The 15,265-nt window shown below is 40.1% G+C and overlaps 1 protein-coding gene across 1 annotated transcript in view; it reads right to left on the bottom strand.

Moving 5' to 3' along the window:
- LOC149315887 (synaptotagmin-6-like) overlaps nt 1–15,265 on the bottom strand; it is a 197,234-nt gene that overhangs the window by 22,087 nt on the left and 159,882 nt on the right. The window lies entirely within an intron of this gene.

Genomic DNA, 15,265 nt, shown 5'->3' with positions numbered 1-15,265 from the left:
CCAGCCTTAAAATAACCATAGTATTTAACAGTATAAGTAGAATAAATGATAATTAGTCCTCCTCCAGTGATTTCCAATATGATTGAACCATACTCCATTCCTCTTCAATTTCGTTTTTTGATTTCCCTCTGATCAGAGCAGATAAAATGTCCATATCCATAGCTTCCCGTATTTTTATGATCTAATCTTTAATTGGAGGAGTACTATTTTTTCCCAGTCTTTTGCAAAGAGGGGTCTCACCGTGCTTATCATATATAATAGAATGCGGTTATGTTGTTTTTCTTTTATTTCGTGTGTCATGTTTAGTAGGAAAAATTGGAGTATAAAGGGGATTTTAATTTGGAAAAGGTCTGCCTTTGGATCTGAGCATTTCCAGCAGTTTGAGTTGCTGGTTTTGTATAAGTTGTTTAATTTTGTAGGTGAGAGATACCAACAATACATCATCTTCATAAAATTTTCTTTGTAATTTTGACAGAGCATGAACTTATTCATGTTTCTCCAAGTTTGTTCCCAGTGTTTCAATTGTATGCTTTCTCCAATGTCTTGTGACCACTTTATCATCGTATGTTTTATTATTTCTTGTTCCATATCTCTGTCTTTTAACACTGTGTAATAGTTTGTTGTACACTGCTTTTATTCTTCTGTGATGATTTCTAGCTAACCATTTATTGTGCAGATCATTCACAAAATTATATGAGAGGTCCAGAGAGGGCCATCTTTAATTTGTAATTCTGTATTTTTTACTCTTTCTTCCCTCTTTTTACCTTATCAGAAAAAAAAATCAATTAGGAAAAATGAGATGAAATAGCTAGATAATGTCTTTTATGTGTGAGAATAGCTGGCCTTTTATGTAACAGAAGTTTCTTTCTGCCAAATATTCTCAGAATCCTTCATTCAGCATTAAGCCAAGAATCTGTGTAATCATATCCGAACTCAGCCATGAATTCATCAAGTGGTCCTCAGCTAGATGGTTCTATTGAGTTAAAATTTCCCAGCTTGTAAAATGAGACAAATAATACCTTTCTTCATATGGTTGTTATGAGGAGGAAAGAAATGAAGATGGGTTGCATGTTAGGTACAAGAGCTATCACTTAATGAAAGAAATTGTGGCATTGGCCTATTGAGGAGAAAACACAACTGTCGGAAAGGGAAGAAGGCATGCTCTCCTAGTTTGATTATGATGCACGCATGTTGTCAAAAAACATTTTAGAAGAGGCTTTCACTCATTCTCTCACACAAAATGGAATGCTTATAAGATGTTATCAACAATTTTCTGGTATTTGAAGAATAAATATAAATTTAAAACATCTGTTACCCATTTAAAAGGCGGGCTTTTGTAATCAATGAACATATTTTAAATGAACTATTTAGAGGTGATGTATAGGTACAAAAATTAAATCTCCTGAAGTTTTATCACGCTCTAGTCACTGTGACAGGTCTAAATACTCCATTTGATCTTGGAAACTAAGCAAGGTCTTATCCGAATACCAAGTCCTCTGTTTCAGAAGAAGGAGCTGGCAAAATTATCTCTTAGGACTTCTTGCCTAAGAAAGCCCTATGAAATTTATGGGGTTGCCATAAGTCAACAAACAACTTGAAGGCGCGCACACACACACACACACACACACACAATCCCTGTAACAAAAAATTCCATGTGGAACCCCCTGTAGGCCCCATGTTGTCATTGAATTTTAGGTGCCAACAAGGAAAACCCCATTAAAGGCTCATCCAGATGGGCTAAAAGGGTAAATGTTGGGCTGTTCTGTTTCTGGATTTCACAATTTGTCTGCATCCGCACTGTAGAAGTTATCCTGGCTGACACCGCTTTAACTACAATGGCTCCATGCTATTGAATTCTGGGAACTTTGTTGTGGCACCAATGTTTGTTGTGGCACCAATGCTCTCCAACACAGAAGGTCAATGTCTCACAAAACTACAGTTTCAAGAATTTCATAGCATTGAGCCATGTCAGTTAAAGTGGTGTCAACCTGGATTATTTCTGTAGTAGAGATGCAAAGCAAGTAACACCTCATAATGGTTATATCCACTTCCACATACAAGTGTTTCATCCATTCTTTTTTCCTGCTTGAGGCATGGTTAAGTGTGGTGTGGGCAGGGTTTTCTGCATTCCTGTAATCTTCCCCATGATCTCAGCAGCTCCCCACTGCTCCTTCCCCAGGATCTCGGTTCCTGGGCTGGCACATTTATTTATTTTTAAAATACTGTATATACTCATGTATAAGTCTAGATATTTTAGTCAAAAAATTGACTCTAAAAACCTAGGTTGACTTATCCACGGGTCAGTGTAAATACTATACTTTAACTCTTATTAAAAAGGGAACCATCCCCTGGTGAAAGGCAAGATGCCATCTGTCCTAGAAGCACTGACCTCCCTCTGTTCTTTCTTCCATTCAGCATTTAGTGTGAGCCAGAATTTTGTGGGTTCTTTGGCATTGTTTTCCTTTGAGTCATCATTTAGATCCTTTGTTGCATGTCCTTAAATTTCACCCTCGACTTATCCAAGGGCCATATCAAAATCCATAATTTTGGCCCCAAAACCTGCCCTCGATTTATACATGAGGTTGCATTTAGGTTGCATGTATATACGGTAATCTCTTTTCAAAATAAAATAGTTTCAATAATAAAACACAAACAAAACACACATATATAAACATACACACATAAACAAAAATATCTATATCACCTAACATATCTATATCTTATAACATACAACAAGCAAATAAACACAATAATAGTATTGTCAATAATAGCACTAATAACATGTTATAAACATCTGTCCACACTGTCACCTTCTATTAACCTCATTCCAACATACCTAGACTCTTTCTCTTCTACTTTCTATTTTATCTTCTCTACATACTCAACCTTCCTAACATAGAACTTGTTACTCCCGTCCATCACCTTATTCACATTCACCACTGGGCAGGCACATTTATTTAGAGAAAAAAATGGTTGTAGAGCAAAAAAACTATAAAAATAAAGCACTATCCTGCTTCAGGATTATATTTGTAGATAGGCAAAAAGGAAAGGAAAGGAAAGCTTCTGTGATTAATGTCATTCGCCATTCAGTAGGTCACCAGAAGTACAGAAGGAACTAAGGCAATGCAGAGAGACATGCGAATGCACCCCTGTCCTTCTTGGAAACTCTTGGAACCAAAAAACACAAAAGGACCGTCTCCCCTGGATTTCAAAAGTCACTGCTAACCTTAGAAATTCATGAGAAACAGACCAGGATAGAAAGTACATCACACAGATATTTTTTAAAATTCCAGTAAGAACTATACCAAATCCTGATCTTTTGACCAGTTTGGATGAGCAGAAGGGTTGAAATGGAGGGATGAACCAACAACTTTTCCAACTTACAGAGACTAAGGTGAACCTATCACAGGGTTTTCTTTGCAAGGTTTATTCAGAAGGGATTTGCCTTTGCTTTCCTTTGGGGCTCAGAGAGTGTGACTTGCCCAAGGTTATCTAGTGGCTTTCCATGGCTGAGTGGGGATTTTTACCCTGATCTCCAGGGTCATAGTCCAATGTTCAAACCAATACCCTTTTCTTTTGCAGAAGAAGTATAAGAAGCCCATAATTAGAAAGTGTAGCACAGGTATATTTTGCAACTCACAGTGGACAGTTTGAATTTTTTAAAATATCCCCCCTTACCCACTGTGGCCTCACTATCTATTAGCCTGTCAAGACTCTACCAGGTAAGCATGTGCTCTAACAATAACCTTTGCGGGTGTTTTGGCTTCCTCTACCCCATCATTGTTGTTTTTTTTTATCCTCCAGCAAATGGAACACTGTAGAACATCTGCCACATGTGAAATCTGGCTTAAAATAACCAGAATTAATTGGGGCTCTTCAGCATGTCAGCATGGGCTGGCACTGAACCATGGTAATATTTAACCTTTGCTATCTAGGGGAAGCTTTCTGCAGATTACTGTCAAGGTCAGAATTGCTAAGTGTTGCTGTGACCTAATTTAACAAACTGTCAAGGAGATGACAGGCAGGGCATTCAAGCTGGGTTTTGTTGTGACTTCCTGCAGAAATCACTTGTAGTACATCTTAATATTTAGCTATGATTCATTAGGAAAGTTATTTGACAGAGGACTTTCTGCAGAACATAGCTGTATTTCAGGACAGAGCAAAACACATGGGGTGGGGATCCAATTTGAAATCTGAGCAAGTGATCTTTACAAGATAACTTGTCAAAGTCTTTTCTGAATAGAAAACCATTTCCTTCACTGGTACAATGAAATGATTGCACTTATATTAACCTTTAAAATCAATCTGGCATTAAAAAGGGGTACTAAGAAATAACAAGCCTTATACTCTGGTAGTTGTGTGGAGAGCCATTTAAACAAGGTGTTCCTGAACCTCTAGGTGGCACCATGTAACTTTACTCAACTATGCCATCTTTCTCCAAAAACTAAAGAAAGAGATTAGAACCTTTCTGATTGCCACCTGATGAGCTAATGAAGATGTTAACCATTTCCTATGATTATTCCTTCACAAACAGGATTCACCATCAGTCATTGATTCAGAAATTCCATCCAGACACTGCCCTTCCTTTCACTCTGCCCTGCTAAACAATCTTTGAAAACAACCAGACTAGCTTACAAAACAATGATTAAATATCTCAATCCTCATTTTATGGTACGCAAAATATCAAATAGTGACCAGACTATTTAAATTTATATGATAGTTTTAGTCTTCAGGCACTTCATTTGGATCTCATTAATTTCACAACTATTGAGCATTATTTTCCAGTTTAACAGAAGGATAAGAACCTAGAGATGAGTTCACTACACAAAGGCTCAAAATGGACTTTGGTTTCCATTTATTTCATAATGCAAATCTTCATTCTGTCAGTGGATTCCATATATTTCCCCGTCATGGATCACATTCACAAGTGACACATACAATGCAACAGTCTAAAGTGTATTTCATCTAATTTTGATGAAAAGACAAAGATGCATATGCCAGGTCATACGCAGAGAATTGAGATAAAATATAAGAAAATAGACATGATAATGTCTGTAGAGTAACAGACAAAAAACCTCATACAATTTGACATATTGAATAGTCTAGTAATTTTAACTTTGTTAGCCGCCCCGATTGTTCTCAGAGGGGTGGGATACAAATAAATTTTATTATTATTATTATTATTATTATTATTATTATTATTATTATTATTAGATAGAATAGCAAGCAAGTAAGGACATAAATATAAAGAAGAAACAAAGAATAGATTAATTTGGACAAATTCTATTCTACATGGAATAAATAAGGGAGAAAGGGGTTTGTTTAAATGTATAAAAACTAACAAAGATAAGAACAAAATTGTTTAAGGGGAAGATTAATAGAATAATGGATGTACTTATGTGAGAGAAAAATTTTGATCATAATTAAAATAATAATTAAAAAATAAAGTGCATTTCATTTTGATGTGTGGCAGGGCACTTGTGAACTAATAATGTTTATTTACAAGATGAGAAGTGCCAGATTTCAAATCTGTGGGAGCTGTTTTGACATCCGAAACTCTTCCCAGCACAGAGAAGCCCAATTGAGATTATTCAGTATGAAAAATGTTACAGGACATTTTCAATAGCATTGCACTCCTAGTTCTCTTCAGTGGATGCTTGGAAGTACTTGATTGATCACTGGTTAAAATCAAGTTCCAATTGTTTTAAATGTCCCAGTTGCTGACCCAAACATGTTTCAATGTACAGTAATATCTCTTCCACTGCACTGGGTAGTGATCACAGAACAACACCAATCCCCATTTCTAATAAAGGCTTCAATCATTTAGCATACACCTCTGGTTAGTATATTTGTGTATGTGAATGTGAATGTATGCTTTTGCATACTAGTATTTACTTACATTATGATCACAAAAAACTTGAAATCTGGCTACACTGCACTAAAGAGGTAAAAAGAAAAGTCTTTCTCAAAGAGCTTAAAATACCATGAAATGCACTTGGAAGTGGGATAGAAAATAGAGGTGGGAATGCCACATGATGAATTAGAGGCAGCAAGATAGTGACCTGAACCTTGATCTTCATTTTTCAGAAATGAATATTACTGATCATATCACTGACCAGTCCTTAATTCAGTTAAAATGAATCCTGAAGTAATGTGACAACTATTTAGCATTAAAATGAACACAGATTACCAACAGTGGTGTGCTATGTATCAGCTGCAGACCATTTTGAGTGGTTGCATTTGAATTTGTGAAATGTCTTCAAGTAAAGAAAAGGTAGAATCCAGAACAATCCTGGATACTAGAAGAATTTTGCTGCCCATGCATGGAGCAGGATTCAGCAAAGACAGGAAGGACTATAGCAGAGTTGGCTTTCTTATACTTACCAGCTAGGAAGGGGAACAACAGACCTAGCTGAAACAGTAAGTAATGACCCCACATTTGCCTGATGAGTAGCTGGGAAGATTCAGAACAGTGGGAGCTGTTGGCTTCCATACAAACAGTGAATCCACTCTGACTATAGGATGAACTTCAAAGGCGGTACTAAGGTGCTATACCCACAAATAGGGCCAGCATATTAGATATCTCATTTAAAGGTGGGCTGTTGATTCACTGCCCTACTGACATGAATGCCAACAGCTTCCACTGATTCAAAGACCATGGGTGTTTTGCACCAGGATTACCTCTTGAGGCAAAGGATGCAGTGATGTCTTCCCCAATTGTTGTACAAAAAAAGCAGTGGAATCTTAGTTCATTTTTGCACCAGAACAGCAGCCTAGGTCTGAGGGCAAAGGGCAGGTGATTGGCTGGCTGAGCGAGGCTTCAACCCAGGATGCATCCAGGCGGAGGCATCCCACCTAGATCAATGGCAATTTAGGTATGATAACATCTGGGGGCATCCCTGATCCAGAATTGGAGCTGAAAGAGGTAAACTGGTTTATTTGCCCAAGCTCCTGGATTGTTCTGATTTAGGGAACTGAATGTCATAAACTGGCTGTTCAGAATGTACTTCTGAGCAGAGCAATTTACTACAAAGTTCTGTCAAATTCTGATGAGAAATATTTGAGCTTAATTGGGATAAGCATGTTAAAGGTTCTGACTAAGAATCACCATTCCACAATCTGGTGGTGATATATGCCAGAGAAGCTTTTTCTAATCAGTACTGCAATCAGACTGCATTATTAATGTCTAGCCATTTCCAAATAACTCTTTGGAAGCACTCCTATTGTGGCATAATTGTAACTTGACCAGCACTCATTCTTGATTCCTCTTTCATTTCTTTCGTTTCATTTCCCCAGAATTAAAACCATGGCAGACTTGACTAACGTAACTATATACTTAGGAAAATTGAACAGAATTGTAGTTGTGAGCCTTCCTAAACAAGATTTATATGCACATCTCATGGAGGGTTTAACTCTAGCTGCGGGTGATAAACATGTTTTCTCACTATTTTTTCAATACTAATGAGTCCCCATTGATAGTCCCTTGCTTAGAACTCAGTGTTATTTCTTGATCAGTTCGTGCATTCTTTGGCATATTTTAGCTTCTCTTGGAAGAAAAAAGGTGACACCGTTTTTCAGTTCTAACCAAGAGAACAAACTAGAGCCATTAAAAGAAGTGTAGAAGACTGAGGTGTTTATCACACGGAGGTTTGGGAGCTTTTTGCAGCTCAGATCCGACGTGACTGCAGGTCCAATGATGCGAAAGCACGTCATAACGTGAATGTGTTATCACACGCAATTCCTTTCGATGGGAGCTCCTTCCGTGGCCCCAGTGACCCCCTGCGACCTATCCCATCATCCTCTGATTGCTCCTTCATCCCGATCCTGGCTCAAGTAACCCCCTGCGACTTATCCCATCACCCCCTGACTGCTCCTACACCCCGATCTGTCCCTCTCCTTCACCCTGCTGCCTATTCCATCATCCCAACTGCTCCTTCAACCCGATGAAAGATGACAGCTAAGGAGGGGGCAGGGAAGGAGGACAGCGTCCAGAGCCCCACTGAACATGTGCAAGGGTGCCGATTCGAATCATTGAACCCTCAACGTATGTTCTGGTGTGGTAATACAATGTGCACTCACCACACTTTGCTTGAATCCACATCACTGATTTGTCTGGAATCAAACTGACTCCACTTCCCCCTCAATTCAGAAGGGCAACGGAAAGGCAACCAGGTGTGGTAGAACATCATGTTTTAACATGAATTCGCATTGCTAGACAGGAGTGACTCTGGATCTGATGTGAAAAAACATCACATTTCTCATTGCTAGAACAGGAGTGACTGCGGATCTGAGCTGCAAACCCCCCATGTGTGATAAGGCCCTGAGTGTACTACTGCTGCTTACTTCAGTTCCATGGTTATTCATTTTTAGGTAAGCTTTTCTAAAACATGATAGAAAAATATTTTATAGCAGTTAGATAAATTTCATTATCTCTGTCACTAAACAGGACAAGGCTCATCTAACCTCCTAATCTCTTCATGCTTTATTATACTCAGAGCATTGCATTTGGCACTCAGAGATCCCATTTCATACTTCTGCTTACCCATAACCTGAAACTTCATTGGCATGGTTTGGATATAACACTAGACAAAGGAGATTACCGCATATCGTTCTCAGAACGTTCTGCACGTAACGTGATGAGAACGTTCCTGGAACGGATATTACCGCATTGAGTAAACTGGAACGTGATCAGAACGTGATTGGAACGCATTTTACCGCACAGCGCTTCCTTTTTCTTGAAACTGTTCTCAGTATTACGTTTTGTGGGCTGTGTTCTGATGATGTCGCCACTCAGTGGTTGGACGGCTCGGGAGAGGCGCTGCTCCCAGGAAAGAGGAAAGAGGAAAAAGGGAGGCTTGGGCCATGGAGCTCGCCTCTCCTGAGTCCCTCGGCTTACTGAAATCCCCCACCTCCCTTCCCCATAGGAATCAATCCAAAAACGGAGTTTAAAAGGAGCAGAGAGCCCTATGGGTCTTCATCTGGGGAGGCAGAGGTTGCTTGGCTATGGGGATGTCCTGCCATCTCTCTCTCTTCCCTCTTTCCCCATAGAAATCAATCCAAAAACGGAGTTTAAAAAGAGCAGAGAGCCCTATGGGTCTGCATCTGGGGAGGCAGAGGTTGCCTGGCTATGGGGATGTCCTGCCATCTCTCTCTCTCCCCTCTTTCCCCATAGAAATCAATCCAAAAACGGAGTTTTGAAGGAACAGAGAGCCCTATGGGTCTTCATCTGGGGAGGCAGAGGTTGCCTGGCTATGGGGATGTCCTGCCATCTCTCTCTCTCCCCTCTTTCCCCATAGAAATCAATCCAAAAACGGAGTTTAAAATCTCTCCCAGATGCAGACCCAAAGGGGAAGGGAGGTGGGGGATTTCAGTAAGCCTAGGGACTCTGGCCGCCGCCCCCCCAGCTTGTCTTCCCTCCGAAGGAAGTCCGAGGATTCTCTTGGGAGGGAAGGAAGGCAAGTCCCTATAAAACGTTGGAGCTTCATATGCTGGCATATGTTTGAAGAAAATAGGATAAAACCTATGTAACTTGATGGGCCAAGGGCAGAGTCCCCTCCTTGGCAGCCTGGGTTTTAAGGGAGCTCCATGGAGGTCCCTTCAAGCAGAGGGAAAGGGAGGGGACTGGACCAAGGGCAGAGCCCCAGCAGCCATTGCAGCTCTTTAAACCGGTTAGAAAAGAAGAGTCCTCTGCTGTCATACCATTTCCCCTTTTTGGCACCTTGACACCCTTTTGCTCCTGTGTGTGTGCATGTAATGTGTGCCTTCAGGTTGTGAGCTTCCCTCCCCGCTTTAACTCTTGTCTGGCTCTTTGCTATGGAATTCTGGGAGTTGTTTGCTTGCTTTTGTGTGGTGCTCCAAACAGAGGAGCTTTTGTGGGTTCCCTCCTGGAGGGAAGGAGGAGAAGGTCCTGGGCATCCCTGCCTCCTGCATTGTGACAGCACAGGAGCCCCACTGGACATGACACTAGAGGCCCCCCGCAGAAGCAGCCAGACCCTCTCCCTCTTGCTCTCTGCTCTGGTCTCTTCTTTCCCTCTCTCTTTCTCTCTCTTTCCCTGCTTTCCTCTTCTCTTCCTTGTCCCACCTTTCCTCCCTTTTTCCTTCCTTCCCTCCCTCCTTCTTCCCCCCCTCTCTCTCTCGCTTTCTCTCTCTCTCTCACACACACACACACCTTCCCTCACTGCAGTCACTCGCCTGCCTGCCTCCCTGTCTCCCTGCCTCCCTGCCTGTCATTCTTTCAGCCAATCAGGAGACGGAGGAATGAGAGAACGGATTTGAGAACGGATAAGAATACCGCACAGACCTCTGTTGGAACGTTCTCATCATGTTTCAGTTTGCTGGGAACACATTCAATCTGTACCCTCCTGGAACACATGTGGAACACATTTAAACGTTCTGAGAACCCGATTGGAACACATACGTGAGGTATACTCAAATGTGTTCCGTTCTCATCACGTGATGAGAACGGTCTCAGAACGCAATGTGGTAATCTCCAAAGACTCAGTATTACAAGAAAGAGTCTTGAGAATCTCCAAACTTTTCCTCTCATTCTCCAGTGTGACTGTAACAGAACAGAATTTGAACAGAACAGAACCTTTGCTTATGTTTTAACTGCTATTTATCATTTTATATTCCAACCTTAAGCTATATTTAATCTTACACCATGGGTCAGGGAATCAGGCCAGCTTCATAATCCATGGACTGCTGTCTTTACTCTTAAACTGTACTTAAGATAAACCAGCTGCCATCCTGTTGATGACATACACTCACATAAACCAATTTATACCTGCATAAGTCTTTTTATCTTCATTGCAGAGGGAGGTATTCACTATCTTCCTAACACAACAATCCCTGGACCTATACATTTCTTTGTCTCCTATAAGGGGCCTCCTCACAAGGCCATTTACTGCCCAGGGGAGGGCAGGGGGACAGCCACACAGCATCTAGCTATATTCCTATAGTTTGACACATGATAATAATGTCACCCCTGGGGAGGTTCTGGAGGATGATATTGTCATGCAACCAGCTATAGGAACATAATCATATCCTGTACAGCTGTCTCACACCTTCCCTTAGCCAATAAATAGTCATGTGGGGGTCTTGCAGGAGACAGTGAGAGGGATGAGATGGAATTCTGCCTGGCAGAATTTTGTCTTGTTCCAGATGTTGTAAAATCTTGGCCACAATTGGTTATCCAGGTTTGGATGTAGTGATTACTTAAAAACAGAAGTGAAACTGTAGCTGTTGCTTGCTTGTGGTTATAGCAGATGAGGAAAAGGGAGAAGGGAGTTGATAGACCTAAGATTCATTCATATAATGCTAAACCATAGTTTAGTATAGTATCATATCTTAACACAGCATAGTGTAGCCATCATTTCCCATTTTAATCTATGGATGTGAAGCTTAGTGCTATTATGAACTCAGATATCTTAAAGATGTCACTGAACTAGATTTTGGGGGAAAAATATTTTTCTGGAACAACATGTCCTGAACAGCTAGTGGTATGAACATTTGACTATGACTCTGGAGACCAGGGTTTGAATCCCCGCTTAGCCATAGAACCCACTGGCAAGTCACATACTCTCAGCACTCAGAAAATTCTGGGATAAGTTCGCCTTAGGGTTGCCATAAGCTGGAAAACACTTGAAAGCACACAACAACAAATCCTAAAGATATCCCACTTATCCTGAATGGCCCTTTAGATATGGTGTGAATACACACACACACACACACACGTCTCAGGATATTGTTTCTAGTTCAGTTGAATTCATCTTGTTGCAAGGGTTATCTAGTGAGAGAATAACATTCTTGTCATTTAAGGAAGATCTTGTTATTTGTCCAGGAGAAATGGAGGATAGAGAATTTTCAGAGACTAAGATCCTACAATTCAGGAACTGAATTTTATTGTGCTTTTGTGTTATATTATGCCTCTATTCAGACATATTTGTATTACAGAAAAAAACACCATATCCCAGATGATCCAAAATTAGGGAAGCTGACATTTAACTTAGAAAAAAATGAAACACTGCAAAAAGCCATATATTGCAAGAATGCATAGTTATCATCATTCATGCAAGTTACTCTTGCATGTCAATTCACTGAGAGCAAATTTTGAAAAGATTCCTTAGATTTTCCAATCAGCATGTAGATTTAATGAAATTGTGATATTCAATAATAATTAAGAATTGGGAAATCCAAAATTAGACTTGTAGACTTGACAAAATCAGTACACTTAGATCAGCTATCAAAGTAAGACCCACAATAAAATGAAAAAGGCCTCATTTGCCCTTTCAAGGCTTTCCTAGGTTACATAAGACTTGGTCTATTTCTTCTCCTGGTTAGATATCCCCTTGCCACCTTGTATTCTGGAATTTCTGGAAGAGCAAAGTTGTTGCTCTGTTTGTTAATATGTGTTGCAGGCTATTTATTAAATTATCACTTTAGATTTTCTTTACCTTATTCAACAGTGAGACAGAACCATCCACTTGGAGACTTACCATGATGACAAGAAGACACTGTCCATAGGCTTTTGTCTCCTTCATTTATGTTCCAACAAACCAAAGCACATCATGCATGAAGAGATGCCCATATGTCAACAAAGGGAAGCAAACACTACATCAGCAGATCAGTGGGTTGTTTGTTTTTTTAACCAGACTTCTGAAGAACTGCATATTTGGTGCTTCCAGAAGACAAATGCCTTTTAAAAGGCTGCCACTTCCTTCTTATGATGAGAAAGGAAACTGGCTCCAGGACAGTGTCAAAAAAGCAGCTTGCTTATTTGGCAGCCAAAGCTTACTTTCTAAGAAAAGAGGCTCTTTCCAGGGTTTAATTCTGCCTGGCAGTTTTGGCATCTGTCTCTAGAAGACCTTAATCTTGGTTTTACATGGACAGCCTGTAGTTGTCCTGTTGAGAGGGAAAGAATTTCTAAATATGCTCAGGAAGCTTTTTAATTATTACTATTATGATTTCTTCACTTAGTATGGAATCCAGCTATGATATTGAAAGGACATGCACAAATCAAATAACCTGGTTTCCCCCCTTCCCTTGTGTTGTCCTGTCCAGACAACGCAGGGCCAAAGGCTTGATTTGACTGTGGACTGTCCACACATGGGAAGTGTAGTCCTGCAGCAAATCCAAGCAATCTCTCCTTTATTGCACTGTTATCTTTTTTTTTTTTGGTTAGTTATGGCTCTGGGTCTTCCCAGAAAATCCAGAGCACTTTGGATCAACACCAGGCAGTTGTCTACCAATGTCCTGTTGTGCTGCCCACCAGTGACAATAGTTACTCCTCTGAGGTCAGAACAAGTGCTCACCTCATTTCTGGCCTTGGACTCATGCTGGTGATAGTGGGTGGCATGACAGGATGCTGTGTAGACAACCACCTGGCACTGCTCTGGAACATGCAGATAATGTGGGGAGGCTGGCAAAGCTTCAGGGCCAGAATACTCTGGGAGCAGCCCTGAGTATTCTGGCCAGTATAGGCTGGCATCAATCAGAAGAGTTCTGCTCAACACCTTCAAAGTAGACATGAAAAAGAATGCATATCCCCCATGATTAAATTGCTTTCCCTCCTACAGTGGCATCCCTTCAAAGAGGTATGCTTCACCAAACAGACCTGCAAATTAAGCCTATGTTTATCTTCCAGTGACCAAATATAAGGAAGATATGGAGATGAGGAAAATGACATGCTATGATAAACAGATGTGTTTCACCACTTCAAGGAGCACTAATTCTAAAAGCCTTATAATCATACTTCACCCTTAAGAGGTTAAATAATGACATTGAACTTGCTCTGGTAAGTAGCAAGGAAAGAAAAAAAGTGGACTGGGAGAAAGTGAAAACAGGGGTGAAACAAATTTTTCAAAGTTTCTATATTTATTAATCAAAATGCCTGTATATGGCCTAAATCTAGTGTTAGTTCCAACTAGAACAGGCATATTGAATCAATGTAACTTACATAGGTGTTGACTTACTACTTTTCATGCTTATGAGAGTATGTCTTTTGGGAAACTAATGATTCTTATTTGCCTGTTCAATACCAGGCCACCTCTGAACTTTTGTCGTTGTTTTTGCAACTGTGATAATTCACAACAGTATATTATTACAGTTGAAATCCTTTCCTTCCCTTCTTAGCTGAGGACTGCAGCTGAACACAAGAGGAACAAGGAAGCATGGGGGTGGAGAGATTATGTTGTCATTCTCCTGATTAAAAAAAGGTCTTACTTCAACTCTATGAGCCCTGTTACCACTATTTGACTGGCATATGATACCCTGGACCATGAGGAGGGGTATTATTTGCTATTTCACATCATTTGGCAAAATGTCTTGGGCCCACCCTATAAACAAGGAAATGCGTGTGAATCCACAACAGGTTCATCACTGAAGTTATGTGCATCAGTATGCAGACCCATGTGCTAATTAATGAGGCTGCCTCTATTACTCATTAGTGTAATAATGAAGACCCTCTTCTCAAGCCATATTTACAACACATAATGTGGAGCAGCCAAGGTGTTATCTCTACAGAAGTTGAAAAGCAACATGAACTACAGCAGATATGGTAATGACACAGCCAAAGTTAATTGCTTTGAAATCACTTTGATTCAAATGGGGGAGACCTCCTCTTTCCCAGACATATCAATGTTTTCAGACCTGATTCAAAACATTTAGAAATACAACTGACTTGAGTGGATTTCTGTATTAAGACTGCAGCCTTAGAAATGTCTAATTCTGGCTAGATTCAGTGTTTTATTAGTTTTGCCATAAAAAGAGCTAGATATTTTGTTGATTCAAGTTCAGTAATATTCATTTCAGAGCAATCTTCAGACCTATAATGAATGAGAAATATATATTCTACATATCTCTGGGTATGGATTTTTTTTGCATGTAGATTACAGCCCAGCCTCCTCCACTATTTAAACCAAATGATTTTCAATCTTTCTACCCTCAGGGAACCATTCCCACATTGTTTACAATGCATCTGGAACTGCTCACTGAAGCTTGGGTGATTGATATTTAGCAGCAGCAATTGGGGAAAGGGTTAAGAACTCTTTTCCACTTCAGCTTTTTGTCTGAGATTTTGCTTTTCTATTTAATGGGTGGACTATCAAGATCATTAATGGGCTTGTTTTGGTTTTCTGCACACAGGAGCCATGCAGTAAATCCTTTCACCTTATGGCAGGAAAGAGTGTGTGTGCATGTATGTATTCATTCCATTTTGAAATGTGCCCATCTGAAATGACACTGAATCTTTGAATATGCTCAAACTTCT

Source organism: Sceloporus occidentalis, unplaced genomic scaffold (assembly GCF_023333645.1).
Source record: "Sceloporus occidentalis isolate IW3139 unplaced genomic scaffold, rSceOcc1.0.p SCAF_3, whole genome shotgun sequence".
Lineage (NCBI taxonomy): Eukaryota > Metazoa > Chordata > Lepidosauria > Squamata > Phrynosomatidae > Sceloporus > Sceloporus occidentalis.
This window is presented reverse-complemented; position numbering and strand designations above follow the sequence as displayed.